The sequence below is a fragment of the Patiria miniata genome, unplaced genomic scaffold (genome assembly GCF_015706575.1).
Source record: "Patiria miniata isolate m_02_andy unplaced genomic scaffold, ASM1570657v1 HiC_scaffold_25, whole genome shotgun sequence".
NCBI lineage: Eukaryota > Metazoa > Echinodermata > Asteroidea > Valvatida > Asterinidae > Patiria > Patiria miniata.
The window spans coordinates 7,309,021-7,321,881 of record NW_024037064.1 but is presented as its reverse complement, the minus strand read 5'-3'; the positions used below and the strand labels follow the sequence as shown (position 1 = coordinate 7,321,881).

At 38.5% G+C, this 12,861-nt stretch overlaps 2 long non-coding RNA genes across 2 annotated transcripts; both read left to right on the top strand.

The window, feature by feature from the left end:
- The first annotated feature begins 6,777 nt into the window (after positions 1-6,777).
- On the top strand, positions 6,778-11,529 carry LOC119732851. The gene is made up of 3 exons (XR_005271611.1): positions 6,778-6,860; positions 9,772-9,895; positions 11,211-11,529. It is a non-coding gene; the product is annotated as an uncharacterized LOC119732851 (long non-coding RNA).
- A 202-nt stretch (positions 11,530-11,731) lies between these two features.
- LOC119732850 lies at positions 11,732-12,489 on the top strand. Its single transcript, XR_005271610.1, has 2 exons — positions 11,732-11,983; positions 12,401-12,489. It is a non-coding gene; the product is annotated as an uncharacterized LOC119732850 (long non-coding RNA).
- The last annotated feature ends 372 nt before the right edge of the window (positions 12,490-12,861 follow it).

Below are 12,861 nucleotides of genomic sequence, written 5' to 3'. Positions count from 1 at the left end.
TGGGAACTGTCTCCGAAAACGCGCAGACTTTGCAAGTGCAATGTATACAAACGTATTCCGACTGACGAGTTTGGTCGAGAAAATGCTTTGTAATTCAGCACGTGTGGGTCAAAATGAAATATGCAAATAAAGATCAAAGGTTACTTGACTGGGAAATCCCCAGATCCCTAAATTAACATGAATAACTTTGTGTTTAATGTTCAAGATTCCTTTATTATAAAGCAAATCTTTGAAAGAGAGTGGAAAAAATAATGGCTTTAAAAATAATTTCCATTACTATATTCATAGACAAATGCGTGTTAACTCATTTCATACACAACTTACTTAGCCTACGTTTTACTGTAGAATCAAGTCTTTGATCAGCAAATTTAGGTCATGTTTTCTGCTGTGTGATGTACCGCCAGCAACAGTTCTTCATTTTATCATCCCGTTCAATGGTTTGTGGCGTGATCAAAATTTATGCGTTGACTTCATCACAGGGTGAATAGAGAATGGCTATTGCGCGCAATGTCAACCTTGTGCAATCTTGATAAATCAAATAGCTTCAAAATTTGACATAAGCAGAGCTTTGAGTTAAGCAGGGTTGTATATCATTGTTATATACTTAAGGAATGGATTCTTTGCTTGACTAAACAGTTGTTTTGAGTTATCAGAGATTTCACTGTATTGTGATCTCGGGGAAGCCAAATTAAATGTAATTTTGTTTTAATGCAATCCTTGGAAATGCACCTTTGTGTCCCATTTGACCTCATTTTCTTATTTGCTGTTTTCAGGGGTATTTTCGTGATTTTTTTTTTATGCTAATACAAATTTCCATATTCATGAGCAAAACTGGGATGTCGTTCTGGTCAGAAACCTCAAAATTACAGCTATATAGCATGACAAATTGCTAGAATCTTTTGATATTTTACGGTTGTACATTTTCTTTGGCTTCGTTGTGTCAGTAAATGGCAGTATCAGCCAATGAGCAAACCTTTCTCAATTTTTTTTATTGACCAACTGACCAAATAATGGGGGCTTGATTCGAACAGAAAACCCTTTTCAGTAGAAAAATGTCCAAAAATGGACGTGCAAATTGTTCGTTTTTGATGAAATGCAGCTTGAGAGAATTGTTATGAATCATGTTTATGTATACTTAATAAATAGTTTACTCTTACTTATTTTATGATTTCTTTTAGAAATCACCGAAGAAATCACCGGATTCCAAGGGCCGGGTACAGCAGATAACCTGCTGAAAGAACTAGAATTCGAAAACAAATTTCGTCATTGGTTGAAGCAGATTGGAGAAGACAATGTTCTTGAAAAGGAACCCGAACTGAGAAGTTGGTGCCGTAGATCAAGGCAGGCTGCTGGTCTCACTCTGGATCACATACGAGAGATGCAAGGTGACGAGAAGGAACTGCAGAGATTGGCTAGGTTAATGTTGTGGGAGTCTGGTTCAGAAGAGTTGGCTACCAAACTTGTTAGACCAACTTTGGTAAAGTGCAAGAGCAACGAAGACCTGAAATCACTGAGCTACTACTTACAGCATGTCACTCCGCCACTTGAAGGTACAGATTTTCACATGTATGTAAGAAAGCAGGAGCTTACCCTTCTCAGGGGAATTCTTCTGAGTGACGGCATGAAGTCAGCTGAGCTGATAGTGGTTCACTACTACTTGTCTGAGCAGGAGGAGGAGGAGCTTAGCCTCCTTGAGGAAACACTTGGTGTGGTGGATGAACAGCACCCTGATCAATTACACATTACGGTTTACATTGAGGCAAAGTCATGGTTTGATGTGGGGCGTGTATCACACAGCTTTTTCTGCAGGCAGGAACAAATAAGCAGCCTTGGTTTGGGTATGTTCCAACGATCACTGGATGAGGTTGTTGATTTATTGAAGGCACTGGAAGGATGCAGGTTGGGGCATCTCTCACTGTATGGCACCAACCTGCATGCACGGCTGGGAGATGTCAGCCACATCCTGTCATCCTTTACAGTCTTGCAGCTCCGTGTATGCGGGTTGGTAGATGATGATGTGAAGGACCTGATCAGCATCTTTCCTGCTGGGCATGGTTTAGTAGTGCTTGACCTTGATGACAATGCATTCAGTTTGGATGCAGTGAGGGCTCTCACCCGTCATCTCCAAGGTCTCCTTGAGTTACGTGTGTTGTCACTTTGTAACATCGGCCTCGATGCTAAGCTCGTCAGACAAGTTGTCAGTCAAGACCTCCCTCACCTGAAGGAAACAGCAAAGGGAGATTTCCGAGTCTAAATAATCTCCCACCAAGTCATAACTCTCACCCTGTTCCCTATGAATGCACCACGCTCACGAGACACATTCAGTTGAAACAAGTAGCTCGTATTGTTAATGTTATGTTATGTAAAATCAATGCTCTGCAACCCCCTCCCCCCCCCAACCCCCCCCCCCCCAAAAAAAACCCAACAACTAACAATCAATAACAATAAAAACTATATTTTCAGAGGACAATAGAGGCTCGATAATGAATAGAAAAGTCAACAAAAGGGTTTCAATACAAATACATGTGTTCAGAATTCTCTTATATCATGAATACAAATATACCCAGCATAGTTCTTCATTCTACTGAACCCCCCCCCCAAAAAAAATTTCAATCTATCAATCAATCAATCAGTCAATGTGAAAAGTCAATCAACAATTCCTGTACAAAATGATTCATTGAAATCTTTAAACAGCACTGTACTAAGCATTCTGGGTGTCACTTGAAAGTGATATTAAATTGACCTTGTATCTTGGGTGACCACTGAGTACTATTATAAATCTACAATCTAATCGTCAATTAAACAGGAGAATCCACCTCTCCTTTCCATTTCTTTTGAGAAAATATCTTGAATCGCATCATCTTAGGAAAAAGTTGTGTGAGATGTCTTCAACTTTTGTGACAAAGGCCTCCTCCTACCCTGTTATCCGATCAATGTAGTAATATGGCATTCAAACAAACTAATGTGACCACACGCAAATGGCTGCACGACACCCTTCCATAGACCAGTGCTGTGCAAAACTTAGTATACAGAATAATACCCAAAACCTCGGGTACTTTTGAATTGTTTTGCGTTTGCCTTATGTACAAATTCGGAAAATTCTCGCAACTTCACACCTTTCAAACAGACATTTCTTTTGAGTGTTTGTGCTTCATTCTTTATCAAATCGTTTGTGTAAATTAATGTAAATTATGCATAAAATGGCAAAAATTATGATTCCAGTTTGCTAACTTTTGTATAGATCTTTAACCTTGACTGTTTATGTAATATTAAAGTGGTACAGTTGTGTAAGGACAGTATAACATGGATTTTGTTTACTATTCAACTATAGGCCTATGTCCATATTGAGAGTTACTAAACCAGTGTTCATACTGTCAAACAATTCATGTATAATATATACATGTAGAATGTTGCATTGCCAAATGACGCATTTTTGTCAGAGGACAGTCATGATTGCTCATTCAGGACCAATCATTGCAATTGTTGGTCACGCGAAAATGTTTCTGTGTTTCTGATAATGTTGAAACAGGTACAAGTGGACAATTTGCTTGTTTTTATCATTGCAAGTCTCTTCAAAGTATTGATTGACACTAGATTTGTTTGTTCCAAGTATGATACATTTTCTCGTACCAAAAATGACATTTTTGTTTCTAACAGTTTTGATATTTTGCAGTTGCCCAGGTGATAGCAGTCGTTTATAACATGCCCAAATGCAATCATTCAATTTGGTAAAAGCAGTTCTGCAGGAGAGAAAAAGTATACTTTGAATCAATGTTTTGATTTATTCACATTGGAAATGTAAACTGAATGTAAATAATGTTTAACTGTTGTTGCTGGCATGACACATGAAAGAAGATTTCGATTAAAATGAGATTAAAACACTGTATTTGCAAAGCCGAACTGATTGCAATTTTAAATGATGGGGATTTTTGTACTCATTAATTTACACATTTCAAGGGATATGGGATGGGATCATTTGCATTTATCCCAAAAGTAACCTACCGAATTGTAATCAAAAAGCTCACTTAGATTAACGATCGTACTGGTACTAAACACCCCATGAAATTATTCCATCTGGCTTGCTGTCATTAAGAAGAAATCAAGAAATGTAGGTGATTTCCAATGATTAGTCAATTGACTGTTTTCGGAAATAAGAGTTCTACATTGTATGGACGAAATCGCGTTTATTGATCAAAAGTTTGTGCATGGATATTTCACTCTTTTCTTAAAAAGTGTAATATCCAAAGTTTCAACGTGTTAGGTTTAGAGTATTCTTCTGTGGAACAGTGATGATATTACATGTATTGGAAACGAACAAAATGCATGAAATACAAATGTTCCTGTGCCTTTAAGCCATGGTTTACAAACTACATCATTGTGATTTTTATCTTGTGATCATTAATGTGCAACTCTGTAAGATAAGGTCATCACTCGGGCACGGACTCCAAGTCAAGATAATCTGCTGACTTCTGGATTGTTTGGTTTCTGTCATAAAAATATACCACAAAGGAGAACTGACTCGGTGCATTATAATAACTTGAAAGTTGAACAAAGAAATTGACTGGAGCTGGTTTGACCCTGTGACCTCCGGATTCCTGTTCCGGTACGGTAATCCGGAACGGTCATCCTGCTACAGTCAATTTGTTTATTTAACTTGAAAATAAGATTTGAAGGTTTGCATGGTGGAAAGATACTAAGACAAGATAAGTTTGCGGTAGCACCATGTGAATAAATCAGTCAACTTGCATCCTTCTCAGCTTCACCGGTTTGGAGCTTCACCAGTTTGCATCCTTCTCACGCCTCACCGCACCCATCCTTATAATCGCATCGTCGTTGGAATCCCTCATTCTCCTGACGACGGGCAGAGCATACTGTTCGAAACGTTGAGTCCCTCCGGTTCTTTTCAGAACCACACATACTCACAAAAGAGATTTATTCACATGGTGCTACCGTAAACTTATCTTATCTTAACTTGAAAATATAATTAAATATCTGATATTTGCACCGTTTGGCGGAAGTAAGTTGAGTTGGCTTTGATATGGTTAAATGTGAATGGAGATTTTGTTGGAAATTTGTAAGTCATTTATATTATTTGTTATTGGTGCAGAAACATTTCTGATCTCTTCTTTTGTTTTTTCAGATATTTGGGGCAAAGTTTAAGACGTCCAGGATTGTTATTTGACATTGTGTACTTTGTATGATTATTATTGTGTAATAAATCATTGCATGCAATGACTTGAGTCAAGCAAGGAGAAATCTTTGAGGTTAGATGATTGTTGTGTTATGCCTCCATTCCTCCCTCAGTGATGTACCTATCTCCCGCCTCTGAATTCTGCAGCTGGGTCACCACTTGGGTTTTGTAATCAGGCATGCAGGCTTCATAATGAGGATATCAAAAGAAATTCCTGAGAAAATATATCAACCCAATCACAAATTGTAATTCATGCAATTAAAAAAAAAGATTTAGACAGCTAAATCACTGATGGATCCAGAAGCATTTATTGTTGGGGGATTAAGAAAGGGGTCACCGACAGGCCAGTTGTGCCAATTCCTTATGCGGAGGGGCGGGGCTAGATCGCATTTTATGGGAGGGGTGCAGTGTTTCCTTTCTTTTCTTTCTTTGTTTTATAAAGTGGCAACGGGGATGAATAGACTACAATTTCGTATTAAAAACAGCCGTCTTCACTTTTCCCTGGTGGATTTATCTCAAAAGGCATTTCTGGTGGCCCCATTTCGGTTTGCAAGACAGCTTCTTTGATTAATTCAAGACAACTTCAAATAAGTTGAAGTTGTCTTGAATTAATCATTGTTTCATTACATTGTTTTGGTGTGCACCTATTGTGTTTTGCTGTTGTGTACTTTGTGACGGTGACTCTTATATTTGAAATCAAACAGCCTTTTTAAAATAGTTTTTTTTTTTTCTAGCACCCAATGAACTCCAAAAATGGAACATGTGAGCTATATCTGCTTTACAAATTACTGCCCCCCCCCCCCCTTTCATCTCCATTCATGAATTAACAATACTTTGTCCTGGCCCCACTACCAATAAACAAGTCCACTTTTAAAAAGAACAAAATGCGCATTTTGTTTGACCCCCTTCCATATTCCCTTAAAAAAGATGTTTTTTGTACAATTTAATTCAGCTGTCTACATTATTGATGGGGGGTTATCAGAGGACAAGTTAATTTGGCCGCACTAATCGAAAGCCCGCCCTCTATGGCTAAATTTATTAAATAGAGGAATATTAGATATTAAATATATATCGAATAGAGGAACATTATTAAAATAGAGGAATATTATTAAAATAGAGGAATAATTAGAAAATCGCGGCACTCTGGAAATTTGCATAGTTATCACGTGATGAAAGAAAAGACCAATTGCACATGTAAATTTGCATATACATTCAGCACTGTCCCGGCTATACCAAATTAATGGTAGGGGTGAGCCATCCATCAATACAAAAATAAGGGAACTCAGTTCAAAATAAAAAAAAATCTAAGCAAACTATTGAAGACGATCTTGTTCTTAGATACATGTCTCCAATATTGTTTTACAAAAATTGTGAGAATTTAAAAAGATGTTAAACAAAACTTGTGAATTAGAAGGGAAAAAACGACTTTTACCCCCAAGCTTAAAGACAGTGAATACTAACCCACAAAAACAATGCCGGGTTATCTTCATTGATAAATAAGGCGCGGCACAAATAACTGGTTCGCGTCTCCAAATGCCTTCGAAATCATGGCAATAGTACAGGGACCAGGGATTTGTTCACAAACCAATCTCACGTGGTTCGTTGCGCGTTCGTAAATTGGCGGGGCACGTACGGTGGAGGACTTCAAAAAAACGTCACAACAGTCAAAGTAAGTTTGCCAATTTTGGCCTGAAAAGTGAACCATTTGGCCTTGGAAAATTAGGTGGAAGTGACTGAACTACTGTAGATTCTTCTGAAGTTGATGCAGTGGAAAACACGGTTCGAAATCCTAAGTTTTTAAAGAAGGAATTCCGTCAGTTATTTTCTCCATTTTCTGAGAATCTGGAAATGGGCGTGGTTTCCGAAATTTGACTGCGGAGGGGGGGGGGGGGGCAACGGGTTATATGGAGGGGGCATGAGGGGTAAAAGGATAAAATAAAGATTTTTGACATTTGCAATGCATGCTGGGCGTGGATAAAAACAGGAATTTTAATGCACAAACTTGTCTTTTTTATTGAAGTTGAAAGAGGTTTAGCTGGAGTTACCCAGCCCCGAGTTTTATCATTGGGTTGTCTATTAGGGCTGGAGCGCATTTTTTCTCAAAACTTGTAGTATTTGCAAAACAAATTTGGAAAATGTTCAATTTTGTCCCCGTTACACACTAATTGCAACTGCAAGTCTGCAACTCACCCCAAACTTGCCTGGAATAACCATTACACAGGTCCTTGAAGTAAAAAACGATCCACGATGAAGATTCAGCCTACAATTGCAGTGAAAACAGGAGGAATAACCGCTAACTTGACAACCTTGCTGGATTGGCCAGGACCGCTATTGGTTTGTGCACAAAAAAATTGTGTACAATGAATGGCGGTCGATTAACAGGCACAGAGAGCGATCGCTGTCAACTACTCGTTTTCGCCGGCTGTCGGTGCATGACGTCACGCGGAAGCGTAACACCCGATGACTGTTTCATGCACGAGTATAAGGTTTACCACTCGCATCAAAGCTTTGGTACTGGAACCGCAACCAATAGTGCATGAAACAGTCATCGGGTGTTACGCTTCCGCGTGACGTCATGCGCCAACAGCCAGCGCAGCCGGCAAAACGAGTAGTTGACAGCGATCGCTCTCTGTGCCTGTTAATCGACCGCCATTCATTGTACACAATTTTTTTTGTGCACAAACCAATAGCGGTCCTGGCCAATCCAGCAAGGTTGTCAAGTTAGCGGTTATTCCTCCTGTTTTCACTGCAATTGTAGGCTGAATCTTCATCGTGGATCGTTTTTTTTACTTCAAGGACCTGTGTAATGGTTATTCCAGGCAAGTTTGGGGTGAGTTGCAGTTGCAATTAGTGTGTAACGGGGACAAAATTGAACATTTTCCAAATTTTTTTTGCAAATACTACAAGTTTTGAGAAAAATGCGCTCCAGCCCTAATAGTAATAGACAACCCAATGATAAAACTCAGGGCTGGGTAACTCCAGCTAAAAGAGGTTGTGGAATGCTCGAAGACATTTCCGTCATTTTTTGGGTATATTTAGCCTTAGCCCCATAAATATGGCCTATTTACTGGACTGCCTCCGTAAACATAGGCCACACGTCCACATGTACAAAAATCGTGTCGACTTTGCCAAATTTTGATTTTCACATTTAGGCTTAGTTTGTAGGATTTTTTTGCTTTAGAAGCATACTCACCCACTTTATAGGCTAGTCAGAAAGTGCTGCCTTTTTCAGATGTATATTTTTCGTGAAATTTCCAGATTCATTTTTACACGTTTGCGTATCAAAATTTCAACATGAAATTTCACAAAAATTAGACATCTGAAAAAGGCAGCATTTTCTGACTAGCCTATAAAGTGGGTGAGTATGCTTCTAAAGCAAAAAAATCCTACAAACTAAGCCTAAATGTGAAAATCAAAATTTGGCAAAGTCGACACGATTTTTTGTACATGTGGACGTGTGGCCTATGTTTACGGAGGCAGTCCAGTAAATAGGCCACATTTATGGGGCTAATTTAGCCTAAGGTGTGATGAAATAAAAACGACTATTGTTTCTGTCATGAAATGAGTACAAAGGGTACATTTGAGAGCTATTTTTCAGGTCCTGTTTCGACCCAATCGTGCAATTTGTGTAAAAGTCGTAATTGCGGGCAGCAAACAAAACACAGTAAATCGTGACGTAATAAACAGGACTCGTTTATGCTACTCTGCATCGGGAGTCCTGTTTATTACGTCACGATTTACTGTGTTTTGTTTGCTGCCCGCAACGACGACTTTTACACAAATTGCACGTTCGGGTCGGAACAGGCATGACAGGGCTTGAAAAACAGCTCTCAAAAGTACCTTTTGTACTCATTTTATGACAGAAACAATAGTCGTTTTTATTTCATCACACCTTAGGCTACATATACCCGAAAAATGACGGAAATGTCTTTGAGCATTCCACAACCTCTTTAAATTTGGCAGTGGGAGTATATTTAGCCGGCGCCGGCTTCTTGAAGCAAACGATATTTTGCTGGATAGGCACTGAACATGCGCAGTGACTTAGACATTTTTACCGTGATAAATCTGACCATTTTACAATTTCGGACTTTATTTCCCTTTAATTAAAACAAATCATTCAGAGCCAAGAATCAGAAAAAGAAAATCGGTAATTAAATGTCGGAGTTCTAATCGATTTAAAATAATAAAAGGATATTCTTAATTGTGTGGGATGAAAAAAATTGAAAATGTCGAGAGCTGGGAATCGAACCCTGCTGTGCTGGGGATCTCTCACTCATAAGATTCACATGCTATCCACTAGGCCACAGGTCTTGCACATGCACAAACAATGTTGGTAATTTAATGCATTTTATAATGTAGGCCTTCTCGTATACGCATCAAAAGTGGGCGCTGTATAATCTATCTGGCTAAATATCGTTCACTGAAAGAAAGCCAGCTAAATCTAACCTGCGAAATAATTATACACTTCCTTCAAATGTCTATTCTATTTGCCTGCATGTCTCTTGAATGTTCAGTACTGAATGGTAGCTCTCACAAGTCTGCCATTGAAAACTGATCAGTTGCACTCTTGTTATTTACAGGTGGTTATCATGACAGTCAGACTCAGAGCCAATGAAGTGGATGCTGTCAAGAATGCTTATGTGAACCACACAAAGCTGATCTTCAACTAAAGGAATGCCCAACTTTCAAAGTCCTTGCCATTCGGTTTGTCATGGTTAAACTCTGTTCATTGAACTAATATGCTCTAGAACAAAGCTCCAGTAAAGTCTTTCGGGCCAACTTCTTAGGGCATGGAAATAATCTTATGAGCTATGTAGTTAAATTGAAATCTGAAATGAGTGATTTGATTCCAAAAACATTAACAAAATGGACTAAATCTTCGTGATGTTTAAACCTCGAGCACGTAGATGCTTGGAACTAATTAAGTCCAATTTTTAAATAATTGGAAAATAAGTTGCTCAATAAACCTTACCTAAACATTAGGTCAGTGCTAATAAAAGTAAATTTAAACTTCAAATACTTTAAATATTCACTTTAATAAATTAAATCAATATTTTTTTAGACTTAAGAATATTCAGTGCCTAAAACTAAGTTTTCCACTTGATTTAATGAAACTAGAAAGCATCAGCAGAACCGTAAATGTAACAAAACCTAAGGACAAAGCTCATAAAAGTCAAATTTAGCTTTAGATGTGAGGCAGCTCACTTGGGATGGCAATCCAGTTTTGACTACAATGTGGTAGCATTCAAGTATGCCAAAGTCATTTTTGTTTCCACTATTCTGTGTAAAACTGTGGACCCTTGCAGCATTTGTTAGGTCATTCAATCATCTGCATGCATCCATTGACAGACAGTCATATTAACCACTGGCACTGACGACATAAACCACCTAATTAACCACTAACCAGACCTGTCCAAATGTTGCAAGGACTGGGCAAATATTCCACGCTTCTTGGGAACTTGAGTTCACTTGTGCATTTTCTTCTTAGTTTCTCAAAGCTGGATTGCTAGTAAAAACAGTTCTAGCATTTACAAAATTTATTGAAAAGCAAACAATTTGAGTCGACTTTTACATTTGGCTGAAATAATGAGCACAAACAAGAAAGGAAATGAAAATGCTTTAAACAAATTCTTTCAGAGCATAATCTAAAAAACGGACAATCTTAAAAAAAATCTTAATGTTAAAAATTGACGAAAAAATCAAATGAAATGAAATTATATTCTATACGACGATGATATAAATGATAAATAGCCAAACAATGAAGGATGTGTTCAATCTAAAAATTCAATTTAAAAACTACATTCATAAAAAGAAATGTTTGAAAGGACTAGTTAGTATAAGGCATAAACCTGAAAGAATTTTATTTTAAACTGTAATTACAAACAAGGTAACTCACATTTCTTGTTTGCCATAACCACATGATTTAAAAATTGAGGTATAGGACATTTACTCAAGTTGGCCCTTGACATACTTGGGACAGTGTTCAGTACGGAGCAGTAAAATGTGAGAGTCATTACAGAGAAACTTTGAAAATCACCTCCAATTAGAAGTTGCCCCTGGATGACTTTGGACATTAACAGTACAGGCAATACTGCTGCACATCTGAACAGTTTGGAACAAAGGATGGACATGAACGTTTGGTTGAGTATTGCGTTTCTCCAGTGCGGACTCGTTGCAAACTGCTACATAACTTGATACAATCGTCTTGGAAGCACAACTGAAGAACATGCCTACCTTGAACTCCATGCAATATTGGAAGTTTGTTTGGACACTTGTTTGGAAGGACGATGCTTGTTTGGAAGGACGATGCATGTTTGGAAGGACGATGCTTGTTTGGAAGGACGATGCGTGTTTGGAAGGACGATGCTTGTTTGGAAGGACGATGCTTGTTTGGAAGGACGATGCTTGTTTGGAAGGACGATGCTTGTTTGGAAGGACGATGCTTGTTTGGAAGGACGATGCGTGTTTGGAAGGACGATGCTTGTTTGGAAGGACGATGCGTGTTTGGAAGGACGATGCGTGTTTGGAAGGACGATGCGTGTTTGGAAGGACGATGCTTGTTTGGAAGGACGATGCTTGTTTGGAAGGACGATGCTTGTTTGGAAGGACCAACTGGAACTTTGAGGATCACTGCCTATTCTGATGTGGGAGACGTGGAATTCTGGTGACTTTCTGATGTTGGGACAAGTGGAATGATTCTGGTGACTTTCTGGTGACTTTCTGATGTTGGGAGAAGTGGAATTCGCCATCCTCGCTACCTGTGGATGCCTGTATCACCCGGAAACCTCGGAGGTAAACCCCCCCCCAAAAAAATAAACATTGTTAATTTATAATTGGCATGCTTAAAAAAGGATTTTGCTGATGCTACAGCAATGCATCATTTAACTAGGTTTGGGTTTGTTTCACAAATTAACACATGTTATGGGGCATGACACTATAGGTCATTCTAAAAACAGATTGGTTAAATAACCAATGTTGGTTAAAATGTATCCAACCAACCCGATTAGTTCAACACATATTAAACAATTGTTGGTTAATTCAACCAATGTTTGGTTATGATAACCAATCTGTTTTTAGAGTGTAAAAATGGCAGATATAATGAATCTGGTATTTTATAAATTTCAGCTTTTTATTATTTGACCAAAGGCAATACAAGGAAAATAATTCAAATTAAATGAACCATAATTTATTTTCATTGATTTTCTGCAGACGTGAACATGCACAAGAGACCCCTGGATTGTGAAAGTGTACAGTTTGCAAGTGGAGTCGTTCGATAGATTGCTCGGAATCGTCGGCATGGGGGACAAGGTTGCATGTTAACTGAGGTGAGGTAACCATTTTTTTGCAGGGCCACATGCGCTTGTCCCCCCCCCCCCTTGGATTGTGACAGTTTTTGCAAGTGGAGTCATTCGTTGGATTGTTCGGAATCATCGGTGCAGGGGGAACAAGGTTGCATGTTAACCGAGGTGAGGTAACCATTTTGTTTGCAGCTCAAGGCCACATGCACTTGTTCCCCCCGGATTGTGACAGTTTGCAAGTGGAGTCGTTCGTTTTGTTCAGAGTAAGTCAAACCACAATTCTTGTACTTTTTCATGTGCAAGCAAATTTGAATCTATCCTGATTCTATAAGTCAAAGCAACTGCAGTACATTATTATCTTATGTGAACCAA